The sequence below is a fragment of the Papio anubis genome, chromosome 18 (genome assembly GCF_008728515.1).
Source record: "Papio anubis isolate 15944 chromosome 18, Panubis1.0, whole genome shotgun sequence".
Taxonomy (NCBI): Eukaryota; Metazoa; Chordata; class Mammalia; order Primates; family Cercopithecidae; genus Papio; species Papio anubis.
In genome coordinates, this window is record NC_044993.1 from 41,281,829 (window position 1) to 41,299,256 (window position 17,428).

Genomic DNA, 17,428 nt, shown 5'->3' on the forward strand with positions numbered 1-17,428 from the left:
AATCAAGATCCCTAACCAAGAATTCCAGAGTACCCCTTCCAAACTATCCTCCTATTCTCTGTCTGAGAAATCTCCCCTAAATCTTCTGGATTGAGGAGAAGTCTCCCTAACTAAGACTCTTCCTACTAATTAGGGAGAGCCAACTGAGACCCCAAAGGAGCCGAACCAAGACAGACACTCCGTGGTGGAGCTGCAGACACATACCACACCATGGGGCTACAGAACCATTTGGGAGAAGGAAGGAACTGTGGCAGCGCCTAGGATACTCACTGAACCAGACACCCCATAATGGGGCTACAGACAGGCAGTCTGTGATAGGGCTACAGTTGTTGGACATCTCCCCAGGATTGTTTATCCATTGCGATTAAATTCATGCACATTGGGTTGGCAGTGCCCTGTCAGTAGAGATGGTGTCAGAGTCAGCCGCCAGTCTGAAAGAACTAGGCAGCCACTTGGGCTGGCCTCTGGATCCATTGCCAGAGGGGTGCTACCAAACCACAGGTAGGTAGCCACAAGAGCAATCCCGGACAAGCCTCCAAATTCGTAACCGCCTAACAGGTTCACCTTGCCCTCTGCCTAGACAGAGCCAATGTATCAAGACGGTAATTGCAGTGGAGAAAGAGTAATATACACACAGCTGGCTGTGTGAAAGACTGGAGTTTTATTATTACTCAAATCCCTCTCCCCCAGCATTCAGGGATCGGTTTTTAAAGATAATTTGGCAGGTAAGGGCTTCGAAAGTGGGGAGTGCTGATTGGTCAGGTTGGAGATGGAATCATGGGGGTAAAAGTGAGGTTTTCTTGCTGTCTTCTGTTCCTGGGTGGTATGGCAGAATTGGTTGAGCCAGATTATGGGTCTGGGTGGTATCAGCTGATCCATTGAGTGCAGAATCTGCGAAATATCTCAATCACTGATCTTAGGTTTTACAATAGTGATGTTATCCCCAGGAGCAATTTGGGGAGGTTCAGACTCTTGGAGCCGGAAGCTGTATGACTCCTAAACCATCATATCTAATCTTGTAGCTAATTTGTTAGTCCTGCAAAGGCAGACAGGTCCCCAGGCAAGAAGGGGATCTTTCCAAGAAAGGGCTGCTATCAGTTTTGTTTCACAGTCAAACCGTAAACTGAATTCCTTCCCAAGGTTATTTCGACCTACACCCAGGAATGAACAAGGACAGCTCAAAGGTTAGAATCAAGATGGAGTCGATTAGGTCTGATCTCTTTCACTGTCATAATTTCCTCAGATATAATTTTTGCAAAAGTGGTTTCACCAGTCTACAAAGCAAATTCCTTTGGCAGGTTCTATACCCTTGTAGGGATCGAGGGAAGAGTTCCCCAGGTTATTTTGTGATTATGACTGATGGGCTATAAATCGATTTTCTCACAACTCACTCCATGGGTTTTATTAATTAGCTAAGCAGCTCAAAGAACCCCAGGGAAGACATTTACTGGTTAATTGTAAAGGCTATTACAAAGGTTACAGATGAAGCGATGCATAGGGGAAGGTATGAGGGAAAGGGCTTAGAGCTTCCATACCCTCTCCAGGAATGGCACCCTCCAGGATAGGTATTAGCTATCCTGAAACTCTCCAAAGCCAGTCCATTTGGGTTTTTATGGAAACCTCATTACATAGGCGTGATTGATTAAATCGTTGGCACTGATGATCAAACTAACCTTCAGCCCCTCTCCCCTCCCGGGAGGTTGGAAGTAGAGCAGAAATCTCAACCCTGTCATCCTACTTTGGTCTCTCTGCTGACCAACCCCATCCTGAAGCTACCTGTGGATGCCAGTCATAGTTGAACTCATTAGCATATAAAAAAACTATCACTTTGAAATTCTAAGAATTTTAAAAGTTGTATGCCAGGAAATATATATTTCACAGTATCACAGTCTTACAAGATAATGAAACCATGATATTTGGGATTGTCTTTTATGCCAGACAGAAATCATCTGTATCTATACTGGACAAAAATCTACAAGTTATAATGTAATTTCACAGATTCTGGATATTATTTAATATAAATATGTCAAGCAAAAAAATGCATTCTCCTAGGATGTACATTGGCAAACTTTTTCTGTGAAGAGCCAAATGATAAATATAGACTTTGTGGACCACAAAGTCTTTGTTTTATATTCTTTTTTGTTTTGTTTTTTACAGCCCTTTAAAAATGTAAAAACTATTTTGACCTCAGGGGTTGTATATACAAAATGGTCCAAGAGCTGGATTTGCACAAACCAGTATGGTAGCCACTACCCCATGTGGCTGTCTAAATTACTTCAGTGAAATTAAATACTCAGTTCCTTGGTTGCATTTCAAGTGCTAGTGGTCCCATGTAACTAGTGGCCACCAATTTGGATTGTACAGCTATAGGACATTTCCATCATTGCAGAAGTTATTTTGGACAGTGCTGCCCTAAAGTATGAAGTAATCCTTGATTGGGCCTGCTAGAGAATAGTGTGATATTGAAGCTGGGCACGGTGGCTAACACCTGTAATCCCACCACTTTGGGAGGTCGAGGCAGTTGGATCACTTGAGGTCAGGAGTTCGAGACCAGCCTGGCCAATATGGTGAAAGCACGTCTCTACTAAAAATACAAAAATTAGCCAGGCATGGTGGCGGGTGCCTGTAATCCCAGCCACTTGGGTGGCTGAGGCAGGAGAATTGCTTGAACCCGAGAGGCAGAGGTTGCTGTGAGCCAAGATCCTGCCATTGCACTCCAGCCTGGGTGACAAGAACGAAACTTCATCTCCAAAAAAAAAGAAAAAGAAAAAGAAAAAGAAAACATAGTATGACATTGAAAGAACATGCTGCCATTTTTTTTTACCTTATTTTCAGGGTTTCAGGGTTTTTGTAATTTTTGTTTATTGCTTCCCCTACTATATAATATCTGGAGATTATTCTTGATATCACACACACACAGTAATCTCTTTGTATTTGGGTGATGGTAAGATGTATTAGTAGCTAGTCTAGAAGGTAGAGAATAGTCCTCAGGAAATTTCATAGGAAATCTTACATTGCATTTTAAATAGCCAGATGAGATTTTTGTTTATTTTTTGTTTTTATCTGTTCTTGTTGACTCTTCTAAAACTAGGAAAGCAACCTAAAAAAAAAATCAAGAAAATTATCTCTACATATTTCACCTGTAGTATCTGTACATCTAGATGAAATCCTCTCTCTTCAGAATTCCCAAAATCTGCCAAAATTTCTGGCTTTCCAGAAATTGACCTTAATACAGAACAGAAGGCTGAGATCCTGCACCATAGGATAGGCACCAGACCAGTTTCCTGAGCGTGAGTTCAACACATGAACTACAGTTCTTATTCTTTAATAGTGACTATTCTATACCTTATTAAATAAAATTCTTATGTAATTCCAGATATGGCCTGGGTTGCACAATCAGTTTATCTGATTCTGGTAAAAAGGGGGCCAGATTCTTAATGATCTTATGCAAGCAGCTGCATATCATGAAAAGTGAAGAGAGCCAGTGAAAGTATTTTTAATTCCTGAATTTTGAGAATCAGGGAAAACAAGATAACATTTTGAAAGTGTTTTCTTTCCATTTGTAAAAGCATAGCTTGCTAAGTGGAGGGTTAAAAATTAATGAAAAGGGACTTCTTCTTATACCTGAGAGAAAATAGAACATTATAAAAAAATCAACTATATTTCATACAACTAGAGTTAGATTTCTTTCATTAATTCGTTCAGTCATTACATTGTGTTCCACTAGATCTTGGGTTGTCTGCTTCACAGAGGGTCCCAGAAATCTCAGCTGAGTCCGTTGGTGTAGTCAATTCCAGCCCGTTGCTTAAGCGATGTCGCTTATACTCCAAACTTTGTATCCATGAGTCAGTTTCTTGAAGTATCAGTGATCAAGAGTGTCTGGCATAGTCTCTTCTGCAAGACTCCGGGACTGTCATCCTTTGTCGTAGACCCACTTTCTGTGCTGTAGTCAGTAGCAGAGGTGTATCACAAGGAAGAGAGGAAAGAAGAAACCACTTGTTAATGATGAGACTGGATAACCATGGTGTTTATACAGTAACCAACAAAATCAGGATGGAGGAGAGTTAAAATCTATTGAGGTATAGTACATAACTGTTTCTTAAGATTGGAGCAGTACGGCTGGGCGCGGTGGCTCAAGCCTGTAATCCCAGCACTTTGGGAGGCCGAGACGGGTGGATCACGAGGTCAGGAGATCGAGACCATCCTGGCTAACACGGTGAAACCCCATCTCTACTAAAAAACACAAAAAACTAGCCGGGCGAGGTGGCGGGCGCCTGTAGTCCCAGCTACTCGGGAGGCTGAGGCAGGAGAATGGCGTAAACCCGGGAGGTGGAGCTTGCAGTGAGCTGAGATCCGGCCACTGCACCCCAGCCTGGGTGACAGAGCAAGACTCCGTCTCAAAAAAAAAAAAAAAAAGATTGGAGCAGTGTTTATCTGAAAGCTAAGAACATATTGTGGGCATTGCCAAGGCCCTAAGGCCTTCCAACCTATCTTGTAAAGTGTGTAGTCTCTAAAAAAAAAAGTTAAAAGTTTTTTCTGTACAAAAGTATCTGGAGAAGACCATGCTTCCTCTTTGATTTGACAGAAACTAATCATGTTGAGCTATTTAAGAAACTTAGAATACTCCAAAGAAATTAGTTTTAACATCCTTCTTGTTATAAGGTGAAAAAAAATAAATCTTTGTGATTTCCCAGGGACCTTTAGGAACCTCCAGAGATAGTTTAGATGTAATAGAAAAAGATAAATTACTGACTGATACATCCAACAATGTGGATTAATCTCAAAACTGTTATGCTGCATGGAAGAGCCTTACCAAAAGAGTATATATACCGTTGTAATTCTGCTCTTGTCACATTATAGACAAGGGTAAACTAATTGTGTAGTTATGGTGGAAAAAAAAAAATCAGAATGATTAGAACAAAACAACTGGAAAAAGACATTAAACCCAGACTGAGTATTAGATTAAGAGACTGTTTTGCTGGGTGCAGTAATGACATTGTGGTTATATTAAAAAGAGCATGTGTATATATGTGGTAAAATTATATACTTGGTGGTTAAGCGTGGTGGTGTGCACCTGTGGTGCCAGCTACTGGGAAGGCTGTGGTGGGAAGATGGTTTGAGGCCAGCATTTTGAGGCTGCAGTGCACTGTGTTCACACCTATGAATGCACACCACCTGGACAACATAGTGAGACCCGTCTCTAAACAAAAGTGAAAAATTCTTTATCTGTCTCACTTGGAAATTAATCACATATTCCAAAGAGTAACCATTAATTAATATCAGTTTAACTAAAGTCTTGAAGTTAATTAATGATCTTGGAAGTTGTGCTTATACTGACAACTGAGCAACTTCCAACTTCTGGTATCAAAAAGTTTGGCTGGGCGCAGTGGCTTACACCTGTAATCCCAGCACTTTGGGAGGCCGAGGTGGGTGGATCACTTGAGATCAGGAGTTCGACACCAGCCTGGCCAACATGGTGAAACCTCATTTCTACTAAAAATACAAAAATTAACCGGGCATGGTGGCATCTACCTGTAGTCCCAGCTACTCGGGAGGCTGAGGCAGGATAATTGCTTGAACCCAGGAGTTGGAGGTTGCAGTGAGCCAAGATCGTGCCACTGCACTCCAGCTTGGGCAACAGAGTGAGACTTTGTCTCAAAAAAAAAAAAAAAAAAAAAAAAAAAAACAGGCATGGTGGCACATGCCTGTAATCCCAGCTAGTTGGGATTAGAGAATCACTTGAACCCAGGAGGTGGAGGTTACAGTGAGTCGAGATCACGCCAGGGCACTCCAGCCTGGGCGACAGAGTGAGACTCTGTTTCAAAAAAAAAAAAAAAAGTTTGTCAATATTATAATTTTATTTAGTTGAACATATAATTTTATATGATCTTTTTTTTTTTTTTAAATAGAGACAGGGTCTTACCATGTTGCCCAGGCTGGTCTTGAACTCCTGAGCTCAAGCAATCCTTCTGCCTTAGCCTCCCAAAGTGCTGGGATTACAGATGTGAGCCACCACACTGGGCCAAATTTTATATTTTTCATAATCATAAATATATATGAGTAATATTAGCTTACCTCATCAGTAAGCCAGTAAAGCTTAGGAAGTTTAATCTGTGAGAAAAACATTAAAAAAAAATGTGTAGCCCGAGTGACGTGACTCACGCCTGTAATCCTAGCACTTTGGGAGGCCAACTGGGTGGCTCATTTGAGGTCGGGAGTTCAAGACTAGCCTGACCAACATGGTGAAACCCCATCTCTACTGAAAGTACAAAAAATTAGGCACGGTGGCAGGTGCCTGTAATCTCAGCTACTTGGGAGGCTGAGGCAGGAGAATCACTTGAACCCAGGAGGCAGAGGTTGCAGTGAGCCGAGATCATGCTACTTCACTCCAGCCTAAGTGACAAAGCGAGACTCTATCTCAAAAAAAAAAAAAAAAAAAAAAGTATAGATTTATTATATTCTACACTGGTAAAATCAGGGAAAGGACATCTATTTTTAAATTAGTATTAAAATAATCAAATAATACTGATTTGCCTAAGAATTATTTTGATTACACAAATTTGGATTCTTAAATAACAATGATTTTGACCTGTTGGTTTTTGTGAGTTTTGGAGTTTTTCTATTTGTTGTTGTTTTTTTAAGAGATGGTGATCTCTCAGTGTGTTGTTAGCTGGACTCAGAACTCCTGGGCTCAAATGATCCTCCTGCCTCACCCTCCCAAGTAGCTGGGAATACAGGCATGTTTCACTACACCCAGCCTGGGTTTGGTTTTGTGTCCTTAAAAGGCTAACGTGTTTAAAGTATTAGATGTTTAGTTTCATTCTGTTTTAGGAATTCTAGAAATATAGAGTTAAGGAAGTTCTTGTAATTCTCTGTCAACCAACTAGAATAGAGATTGAGAAACTTTATAATCTAATGTATTAATAGCCCTGGAGATACTTCTTATTCATACCATGCAAAATAAGGCTTTTCTTATATCACAAATGCACAGAGAACTTTCAGCTTCAACAGTCTTAATCACAGGTAAAAATTGAGAAACACATAACTGGTCCACATTTCAAAAAGACAGTTCTTTCAATGGTCCTGAGACGTGATCTTACACTAACAAAAACACAGATAAGACTAAAACCAGATTTTCCTGAGGTGTCTCGTCTGACAGAAAATAGATCCCTATTGTCTACCTGACAGATCACAATATGGTCAGACCATGAAATCAGATTCCTAGCCAAGATCAGTTATCAGCCATGCATAGAACAGATTCATGTATACAGAGGGTGCAGTTGAAACTGGCCTAGGGATTCGTATCCACTGGTCTCTGGGCCAATGTGGACAGGGACATGTGGCTAAGAATCATCAAACGAAAACACATTATCAGAAGAAAAGGAGACAACAGAGAAACAGAAGTAAAATTCTCTGGCTGTTTCTTATTCTCTTGGTACTCTGGGAGCCAAAATGAGACATGCTTAGGTTTAAGGAGCTGATGAAGTGCCCTTCTGGGACGACTCAGTTTAGTAGCTCCAGCAGATGGGAGTCCCTTTGGGCATCTGAGTGGGTGCTACTCTACTGCCAAAGTGTAAACATTTTTTTGAAGTTATATAGGCATGGCTTTCAGACAGGTAACTCATGAATGAGGGACTAGCAGGAATGTAGAAGTAGTTCAGAGAGCACTTGAAGTTTTTAAATTTATTTTTTAAATTGACAGATGAAATTGTGTTCATTTTGTATCCATGATGTTTTGAAGTACATAAGCAATGTGGAATGGTTAAAGCTAGCTAATTAACATGCCTCACATAGATGTCATTTTTGTGGTGAGGACACATATCCTGTTGGCATTTTTCATGACTACAATATATTGTCATTAACTATAGTCACCATGCTGTACAATAGTTCTCTTGAATTTATTCCTACTATCTAACTGTAATCTTGTGTCCTTTGACCAGCATCTCCAGAATCCCTTCCCCAAACTGTGCCAGCCTTGGATAACCACCATTCTTCTCTTTTTTTCTAGGAGACCAGCTTTTTTAGATTCCACTTACATCATTTGTCTTTCCATGCCTGGCTTATTTCACTTAACCTCATGTTTTCAGGTTTATCCATGATGTTGCAAATACTAGGATTTCCTTCTTTTTTTTTTTTTTTTTTTTTTTAATGGCTGATAAGTATTCCATTGTTTATATTTACCGTATTTTGGTATTTGCAAGAGGGTCCTGGAATCAATCCCCCGTGGACACCAAAGGATGACTGTATATAACATTTTCTCTTTTATTATTTTATTTATCTATTTACTGAGACAGGGCCTCACTTTGTCGTCCAGGCTGGAGTACAGTGATGTGGTCACAGTTAACTGAAGCCTCAAATCCCTGGGCTCAAGCATTTCCCCCACCTCAGCTTCCTGAGTAGATGGGACCACAGGCGAGTTCACCATCATGCCCGCCTACTTTTTAAATTTGTTGTAGAGATGGGGTTTCCCTATGTTGCTCAGGCTGTTCTCAAACTCTTGAGCTCAAGTGATCCTCCCACCTTGGCCTCCCAAAGTGCTAGGATTACAGGCATGAGCCACTGCACCCAGCCAATAATTTTTTTCATGTACAGTGGTCCCCCTTATCCACTGAGGATATGTTCCAAGGCCCCCAGTAGATACCTAAAACCTTGGAGGGTACTGAGTCCTATGTATACAATGGTTTTTTTTCTATACATAGATACCCATGATACCATAGATACCATTTTAAAGATTAAATTATACACTAGGCACAATAAAGGATTAACAACAATTACTAATAATAGGAAAATATAGCAATATACTCTAATAAAAGTTATTTTATTATTAAGTGGAGAACCTTCATCTCTGCATTTAAAGTAAGCAAGCAATTTATTGCTTCTCTTTGGCATGTCCAAATTGCCAACATTACTACTCTTGTATTTTGGGATCATTATTAAGTAAAATAAGGGCTACTTGAAGACAGCCACCTAGATACTGCTACAGTCGATCTGATAACCAAGGCAGCTACTATCTGTTGGGCAAGTAGTATATACTGCATGGATACACCAGACAGAGGAATGATTCCAATACTGGATGGCGGAAGATTTCACTGCACTGCTTAGAAGAGGGCACAATTTAGAATTTATGAATTGCTTATTTCTGGAGTTTTCTATTTAATATTTTCATAACATGCTTGACCAAGGGTAACTGAAACCACACATAATGGGTAACTGACTACTGTACCTGTTGGCCATTTGTATATCTTCTTTTAATAAATGTGTCTATTCAAATCTTTGCTCACTTTTTACTTGTTTTCTTGCTGTTGTTGTTTTGAGTTCCTTTTATATTTTTGGATATTAACCTCTTATGTGTATAATTTGCAAATACTTTCTCTCATTCTGTAGGTAATCTCTGTTCATTGGTTTCTTGCTTGTCCAGAAGCTTTTATTTGATGTAATTCTTTTAGTCTATTTTTGTTTTTGTAGCCTCTGCTTTTGAGGTTATATTTTAAAAAATCATTGTCCAGACCAATGTCACCAGGCTTTTCCTCTATATTTTCATCTAGTAGTTTTCATAGTTTGGGGTTTAATCCATCTTTAGTTGATTATTGTACATGATGTGAGATAAGGATCTAACATTCTTTTGCATGTGGTTGTGTACTTTTCCCAATATATTTATTGAAGAGATTGTCCTGAGATATCATTCCATTTATTTGTGTCTTCAGTTTGTTTTGTCAGTGTTTTCGTTTTCTGTGTAAAGATTTTTTAACTCCTTGGTTAAATTTATTCCTAAGTAGTTCACTGTTAGTATAGAAACACTACTGATTTTTGTGTTGATTTTGTATTCTGCCACTTTATTGAATTTATTAATTAGTTCTGTTTTTTGGTGGACTCTTAGGGGTTTCCTATATAGTAAGATAATTTCATCTGGGAACAGTTTAACTTTTCTCTTTCTAGTATGGATGTCTTATATTTCTCTTGCCTAATTGCTCTAAAACTTTGAATACTATGTTGAAAGAGTGAGCTTCTTTGTCTTGTTCTAGATCTTACAGCAAGAGCCTTAAATTTTTCCTCACTGAGTATGTTATGAGCTGCAGATTTGTCATATGTGGCATTTATTGTGTTGAAGTGTTGAGTTTTTTTTTTTTATCATGAAAAGGCATGAGATTTTATCAGATGCTTTTTTGGCGTCCATTGAAATGATCATATGACTTTTGTTTTTCATTTGCAGTTGTATTTGTTCAGCCATCCTTGCATTCCTTGGATGAATCCTACTTGATTTTAGTGAATAATCTTTTTAATGTGTTATTGAATCCTTTTTGCTATAACAGTAGTCTCTTGTCATTTGTGGGTGATTCGTTCCAGGATCTCTCACAGATACGAAAATCTGCAGCTGCTCAAGTCCCTGGTATAAAATGGTGTGGTGTTTGCATATAATCTATGTATATTTTCCTATATACTTAAATCATCTTCTTGACCTACTTATAATGCCTTATACAGTGTAAATGTGATGTGAATAGTTATATTCTTTAGGGGATAATGACAGGAGAAATGTATGTGTCCAGGACAAATGTAATTTTTTTCTGAGTATTTTCAATCTGTGGTTGATTGAATCCATGGATGCAGAAACCACAGATAGAGAAGGCCGACTATATTTTGTTGAGGGTTTTTGTATCTGTGTTCATCAGGGATATTGGCCTGTGTTTTCTTTTTTTGTTTTATCCTCATCTGGTTTTGGTACCAGGGTAATGCTGGCCTCAAAAATGAATTTGGAAGTATTTCCTCCTCTTCAGTTTTTTGGAAGAGTTTGAGAAGAATTCATATTAGTTCTTCTTTAAATGTTTGGTAGAATTCAGCAGTGAAGCAAGCCATCAGTTCCCGGGCTTTTCTTTGATAGGAGACTTCTTATTATTGATTTAGTGTCACTTATTATTAGTCTCTTCAGGTTTTCTAGTCATAATTCAATCTTGGTAGGTTGTATGTGTCAAGGAATTTATCCATTTCTTCTGAGTTATCCAATTTGTTCAAGTGTAATTGTTCATAATAGTTTTTTATGATCTTCTGTATATCTGCATTATCAGTTGTCATCTACTTTTTCATTTCTGATTTTGTCTCTTTTCTTAGTCTAGCTAAAGGGTTATGAATTCTTAAAACCTTTTAAAAAAACAACTTTTCATTTTATTAATATTTTCTATTTTTATAGTCTCTTTCATTTATTTCTGCTCTAATCTTTCATTTATTTCTAATCTAATCTTAATTTCCATCTGAGTTTCACCATGTTGCCCAGGCTGGTCTTGAACTGAAAGTGGGGTGTTGATGTTCCCTACAATTACTGTATTATAGTCTGTCCCTTCAAATCTGTTAATATTTGCCTTACGTACTTGAGTGTGTGCATATATATATATATATACACACACACATATATATACACACACACACATATATATGGTTGTTATACTGTCATGCTGAATTGACCCCTTCATTATTTCATAATGACTTTGTTTCTTCTAATAGTTTTTGACTTAGAGTTTATTTTATCTGATATAAGTGTAGCTTACGCCTGCTTTCTTTTGGTTTTCCATTCACATGAAATACCTTTTTCCATCCCTTCACCTTCAGTCTGTGTGTGACCCTATTGGTGAAATGAGCCTCTTGCAGGCAGCATATACTTGGATCTTTTTTTTTTTCAGTCACTTTTCTGATCTATTTACATTCAAGGTTATTATTGGAATACAGTTGCTTGGTTAGATATAGATTGGCTAATATCTTACAGAGCAATGGCATTGTAACCTTTTGGGTTATTTTTCTAGCAGACTGAGACAGTTGACATCTCTACTGGACAAAAATCTACATTTTAATGCATAACTTCACAGTCTAGACCCTAACCAATAATGAATAATGTGTTAGGAAAAAGGTATATTTCCTAGAGAATTAAATAATCTTTGAGTAGGCCTAAGAGAGTACTCTCTTATGTTTGAAAGGCCATTCTTTCCCCTTATTTAGAAGTATTTGATAATTGTATTTAACTTTATTCAAACTACTAAAATGAAGCTCCCTTTCCCCCTTTTTGGCCATTCTTTCCCTCTTAAACAATGTTAACCATATCATTGATAACTAGGCTGGATGTCAGCCTGTGTTCCTAAACCTCCTAATTCCTGTTCAGACATGTTCTTGTTAGACATTTATTGATTAGCTCAGGGTTTCTCAGCAGTGGCACTGTTGACATTTTGGGCAGATAGTTGTTGTGGGGGTTGTAGGATATTTAGTAGCTTTTCTGGCCTCTACCCTCTAGTTGCCAGGAGCATCCTCTTGGTTGTGACAACAATAATGTCTCTTGGCATTGTCAAATGCCCCCAGGAAGGGCAAAAATCTCACCTAGTTGAGAACCGTAGTTAAATGACCAAACCCAGTTCCCACTCTTAATATAATACATTTACAATCTAATAGAGCTGTGATAAATGCTATAGTTTAAATAATAAGATACTGTTATGTATAGAAAGCAGAGATTAATACACTTTGGATTTCTTAGAAGGTACTTTTGGGTTAGAGTGGAAGGAAGAAAAGTTTAAACTAGGTTACAGAAATAAGCACGTTAAAGTCTAGACTACAGGGACTTTGAATGTTGTTCTCAGAGTCTTGAACATTACTCCTACACATTGAAGAGCTTTAGAAAGTTTTTGAGCAAGGAAGTGAAATTGGTATGTTTTCAGAACTTTGGTGCTGTAACAAAGGAGTGGAATGTGATAAGACTGAGTGGTAGGAAGAAGAGTTTAGAATTAGTTGCCGTGTTCACAAGACTCAGCACCTGTGTCACTGAAAGGGAACTTGGGCCAAGGATTGAGTGGAAGAGAACTGTGAGCTCTGATTCAGAACTGTTAAGTTTGAGGCATGTGTGGGATAACCAGGAGGAAGTACTCAGGGGTAGTCTTGCAGCCTAAAAAAATGTTAATGGTTGCTTCTTCTTTGAGAAAACATCAAATGGCAGATGACGCCAGTGTAGCTAGGGCTGGTGAGGGGGTGGGGGTTGCAGTAGTGTGACCCAGAGCCCCTGGGGGTCCTGGGATAAGGAACTGCAGAGGCTTCAGCAGGGGCATCCAGGGCTAGGGCCCCAGCCAAGGACAAGAAGTGTATGCCCATTACCAAGCTGGGCCACCTGGTCAAGAACATGAAGATCAAGTCCCTGGAAGAAATATGTCTCTTCTCCCTGCCCATCAAGGAGTCTGAGATCATTGACTTTTTCCTGGAGGCTCTCTCAAGGATGAGGTTTTGAAGATTATGCCAGTGCAGAAGCAGACCTGCACCGGCCAGAGCACCAGGTTCAAGGCATTTGTAGCCTTCAGGGACTAGAACGGCCATGTCTAGTGTGGGTGTTAAGTGTTCCAAGGAGATGCCATCCGAGGGGCCATAATCCTGGCCAAGCTTTCCATTGTACCCATGCACAGAGGTTACTGGGGGAACAAGATCGGCAAGCCCCACACCATCCCTTGCAAGGTGACAGGCCACAGCAGTTCTGTGCTGGTGCGCCTCATCCCTGTGCCCAGGGGCACTGGTGTCACCTCGGCCCCGGTGCCCAAGAAGCTGCTGCTGATGGCCGGTATTGATGATTGCTACACCTCAGCCAGGAGCTACACAGCTACCTTGGACAACTTTGCCAAGACCACCTTTGATGCCATCTCCAAGACCTACAGCTGCCTGACCCCCGACCTCTGGAAGAAGACTGTGTTCACCAAGTCTCCCTATCTTGACCACCTCGTCAAGACCCACACCAGAGTCTCCATGTAAAGGACCCAGGCTGCAGCTGTGGCTGCAACACAGGGGTTTCATACAAGAAAAATAAAGTGAATTATGCCTGTTGAGAAATGTTAGAGGTTAGAGGTGGAGATTTGGAGTTATCACCAGAACAGTCAAATTTACAATTACAGTTTGAAGAGTCTGTGAAAGTATAGTTGAGGGAGAGGACCAGGAGAGAATTTTGGGAAATTTAAGCAACAATTGACAAAGAAAGTAAAAAAACGGGGGACTAGTCAAAGGTAGGAAGTATCTCAGAAGAGTGGAGAGAAAAGAACTTGTCATGGGGAAGTTGGTCATGCTACATACAGCCCAAGCAGAATGAATACAAAGGAAGAGACTTTGGGCTTGGCATTAGGCATCATTGTTGGCATTCAAGAAAGTGGTTTTGGTTTGAATGGGAGTAGATCCAGAAGGCAAGAGATTGCCAGTGAAATGGGGCTTGGGCTACTTTTTTCAAAAAGCGTGAAGCCAGGCCTAGTGGCTTACACCTATAATCATAGCACTTTGGGAGGCTGAGGCAGGAGGATTGCTTGAGGCCAGGAGTTTGAGGCTGCAGTGAGCTATGATCACACCTCTGCACTCTAACCCGGGCAGTAGGACAAAACCCTGTCTCTAAAATAAAAATGTGAAGATGAAAGGACAGAAATGGAGTAGTTCCACGTATCAGCAGTGGATTTGAAGGAAGCTTTCTGTAGGATGTGGGAAACCCAAGATGTTTATAGGCAGAGGGGCAGCAGTGAAGTAAACAGAGAAGTGATGAAGCAGTGAACAGAGAAGTGATGAAGCCTGAGATAAGGCAGAATGCAAAGACATGACTTTGAAAAAGCAGGAGGGAGAAGGAAGTCGTGAAAGGTAGAATTTTTAGATGAAATGGAGGAGAAGTCAAAGGGATTCACACATTGACTTCTGGGCTCTGACCAAATGCACTTTTTACTAAGAATGAGAAGAATGACAACAGAAATGAGATTTGGGAACTTGAAGAGGTTCTGTGGGTAAGAGTGAAGAAAAAATCAGGAGAGCTGAAAGTTTTTGAAGCTGTCAAATTAATGGTGATTTGCAGATGTAGTGGGGATGAGTCTAGAGTAGACACAGCTGGTCCTGTCTCTAAGAGTACACTCAGAGTGACCATGCAGGGAAGTCCTTTCCTATGGGGCAGATAAGCACCCTTCCAGGAATGAACTTCATAGACATTTTAGAGATGAGGTTAAAGAAAAAGATGGAACAGACAGCAAATGTTGAAATTATATTGGGGAAAAATGGCTAATAAAGGCATTATTAATTTGATGGCAATCTTACTAATATAGATGGCTAGATAGAGACCTAAAATGAACCTGTTACAGACTTACAGATGAATGATTGAAAGTCTTTTTTTCTGAGGCTTATGTGGTACTTCTAATTCATGTTTATGCTGTAGGACTCGTGTTAATGTCTGAAAGTTATATTCTCCTTTTCTCTTAGAGATAATATAGAACACTTCTTATGAAAGAGTCTCCGGGAAAAAAAAAAAAAAAAAAAAAAAAAGCATACTAAAGTGTGCATCCTGTGTTGAGAACTACTGGTCTGAACCATTTTAGAAATCCCTCCTTAATATTTTAACAGCTTACTTGCCTGTGTAGTTTCTTTTTCCCCAGTGACTTGTGGTTGACTTGACCATCTTATATTGTGCCACGGTGGAGTGATGCTCCTCAGTAAGTATGTCATATCTACCCCCATGGTAGCTGGTCTTGGGCTGCTGTGGTTTTTAACCATTGTGTCTGCCTTGAATTTGTTTTTTGCTCTGTTTGTTTATTGTCATTTGCTCTTGTATGCTCTTCAGGTAGCACCCAGTGCTACTCCTTCTACACTTATAGTCAGCTGCTTCTGAGAATATGCAGCCTGGGTGAAGCTGGCAGAGCCTCTTTAGTGTATGCCCATACTAAAAAGTAGAAGATGCTGAGTAGTGGTAGTGATGTGAAGAAACATTTCCCCAGGTCAAACCTGCACACTCTTGAGCCCCTGCTTTGGTAGTTTCTGGTTTTAGCTGTGTTTTGAATGGTAGAAGTTGCCGGGAACTCCTCCTCTCTGGATTTGTGAAATGTTATGATAGAGTTGAGAAAAACTGAATTTATAAAAGGTAGAATAATACAAATTCTATGTACCACGTAAAAGAAAGTTACTTACATATAATGCCCCTCCCTCTTTTTTCTTGAAAGCCTGAGTAAAGTAAAACAGAATAAGAACATTGTAGGATGGGGGAGATATTTTTAACTAACACTAAAAATATGCAGATACCAAGTACAGCCAATTCAAATGATGGATATTTGGATTGCATTATCTTCCTTATGAGTGTAAGTAGTGGCCAAACATCTCAAATTTAATAATGCTGTATACTTTATTGTTCACTTCTGAACTCGAATGTAATGATCAGTTGTTCAGAAGAATAATCAGTACTTCAGAAGAATAAGTTGTTAATGAAATCTGAATCTTAGGGGATAATTGTTTTGGGGGCACCAAAAAAAAATGGGGTTGTGCATGTGAAGCAGTCATAAGCATTTTGCACAGCTGTTTCCCAAAACTATGCAGTTCATCTTGTGATACTGGTTTTAGTTATATGAGGAATACTGTCAGACAGCTCTGTCTGTGCTGAGCATTTCTCTGCCGGTCTTGCCAGTGCTTCCACACTTGCAGCACAGGAGACCCAGGAGCTCTCCTCTGGCCCTCTGTGATGCTTTCAGAGGATCTGACTCTTACTTAATTTTGTAACCCAAACAATGTCTGAACATATTCCCCTTTGAACATACCACTTTCTGTGAAAGGATTGTTGTATATGCTATGAAAAGTCAATGAATTTGTTGGTAAATAATACCTCAGATTGAGAATTTTATAGTACAAAATTTCTATAAGTGCAAATATATAATATTGACTTAAGTGGATTAAAATGTTGGGAGTTTTGTGATTGTCATTTAAAAAATGACAAAAAATTAAGGTAGTTCACTGGTCTTTTTGCAGTTACTTCTCTGTCTCAACATCCAATTTAATTTTATGTTTTATTTTGGTTGTATAGTATGGAGAACATTTGAAGTCATACAGTTAGTTATAGATTTAACGTTTTCAAGCAGCTATTCTTGCATAATAACATTCAATTAAACTAATCCAGAAAAGTAACAGAGAAGTAATAGAAAATGTTTGTTTCGTGGATGAATTACTCAATATTTCATAACTGCTGACATTCCTTATCTCAAATGTCAGATACGAAACAAGCAAAACTTAAAATTAGGGCCAAAACTATCAGTGACACATCATAGCATGTTATGCATCCACTTCAATAGCATGTTATGCATCCACTTCAACATTTTTTTATTAAAAGTAGAAGGTGTGAAGTATACCAAAATAATACATACACATGGTTTAAAACAGAAAATCAAGTAGTACTAAAAGATTTATGTGTACAGCAGCAGTTCCTTGCTTCCAACCCTCCCTAACTTCCTAGAGGCAACTATTTTTTTTACAGTTTTTAGCTGTTTGTTCTGATGGTTACCTAAAGAATTATAAATAATAAGCAGTTGACCCTTGAACAAACAACGTGGGTTTGAACTGCACTGGTCTGCTTATATGCAGATTTTTTCCCACCTCTGAATAGTGAGACCAATCCCCCCTTCTCCTCAACCTATTCAAAGTG

The 17,428-nt window shown here is 39.3% G+C and overlaps 1 protein-coding gene and 1 pseudogene across 3 annotated transcripts in view; both read left to right on the forward strand.

Moving 5' to 3' along the window:
* The window catches only part of N4BP1 (NEDD4 binding protein 1), a 70,455-nt gene that overhangs the window by 19,029 nt on the left and 33,998 nt on the right, over nucleotides 1-17,428 (forward strand). Inside the window, exon 1 of one of the 3 annotated variants that reach the window (XM_021931933.2) lies at nucleotides 15,334-15,458. The exons of the other annotated variants lie outside the window; for them this stretch is intronic. The gene's annotated coding sequence lies outside the window, so the exon portion shown is untranslated. Of the gene's footprint in view, nucleotides 1-15,333; nucleotides 15,459-17,428 lie in introns of those variants that run through there. 3 annotated transcript variants of the gene reach the window in all.
* On the forward strand, nucleotides 12,715-15,291 carry LOC108583464 (annotated as a pseudogene).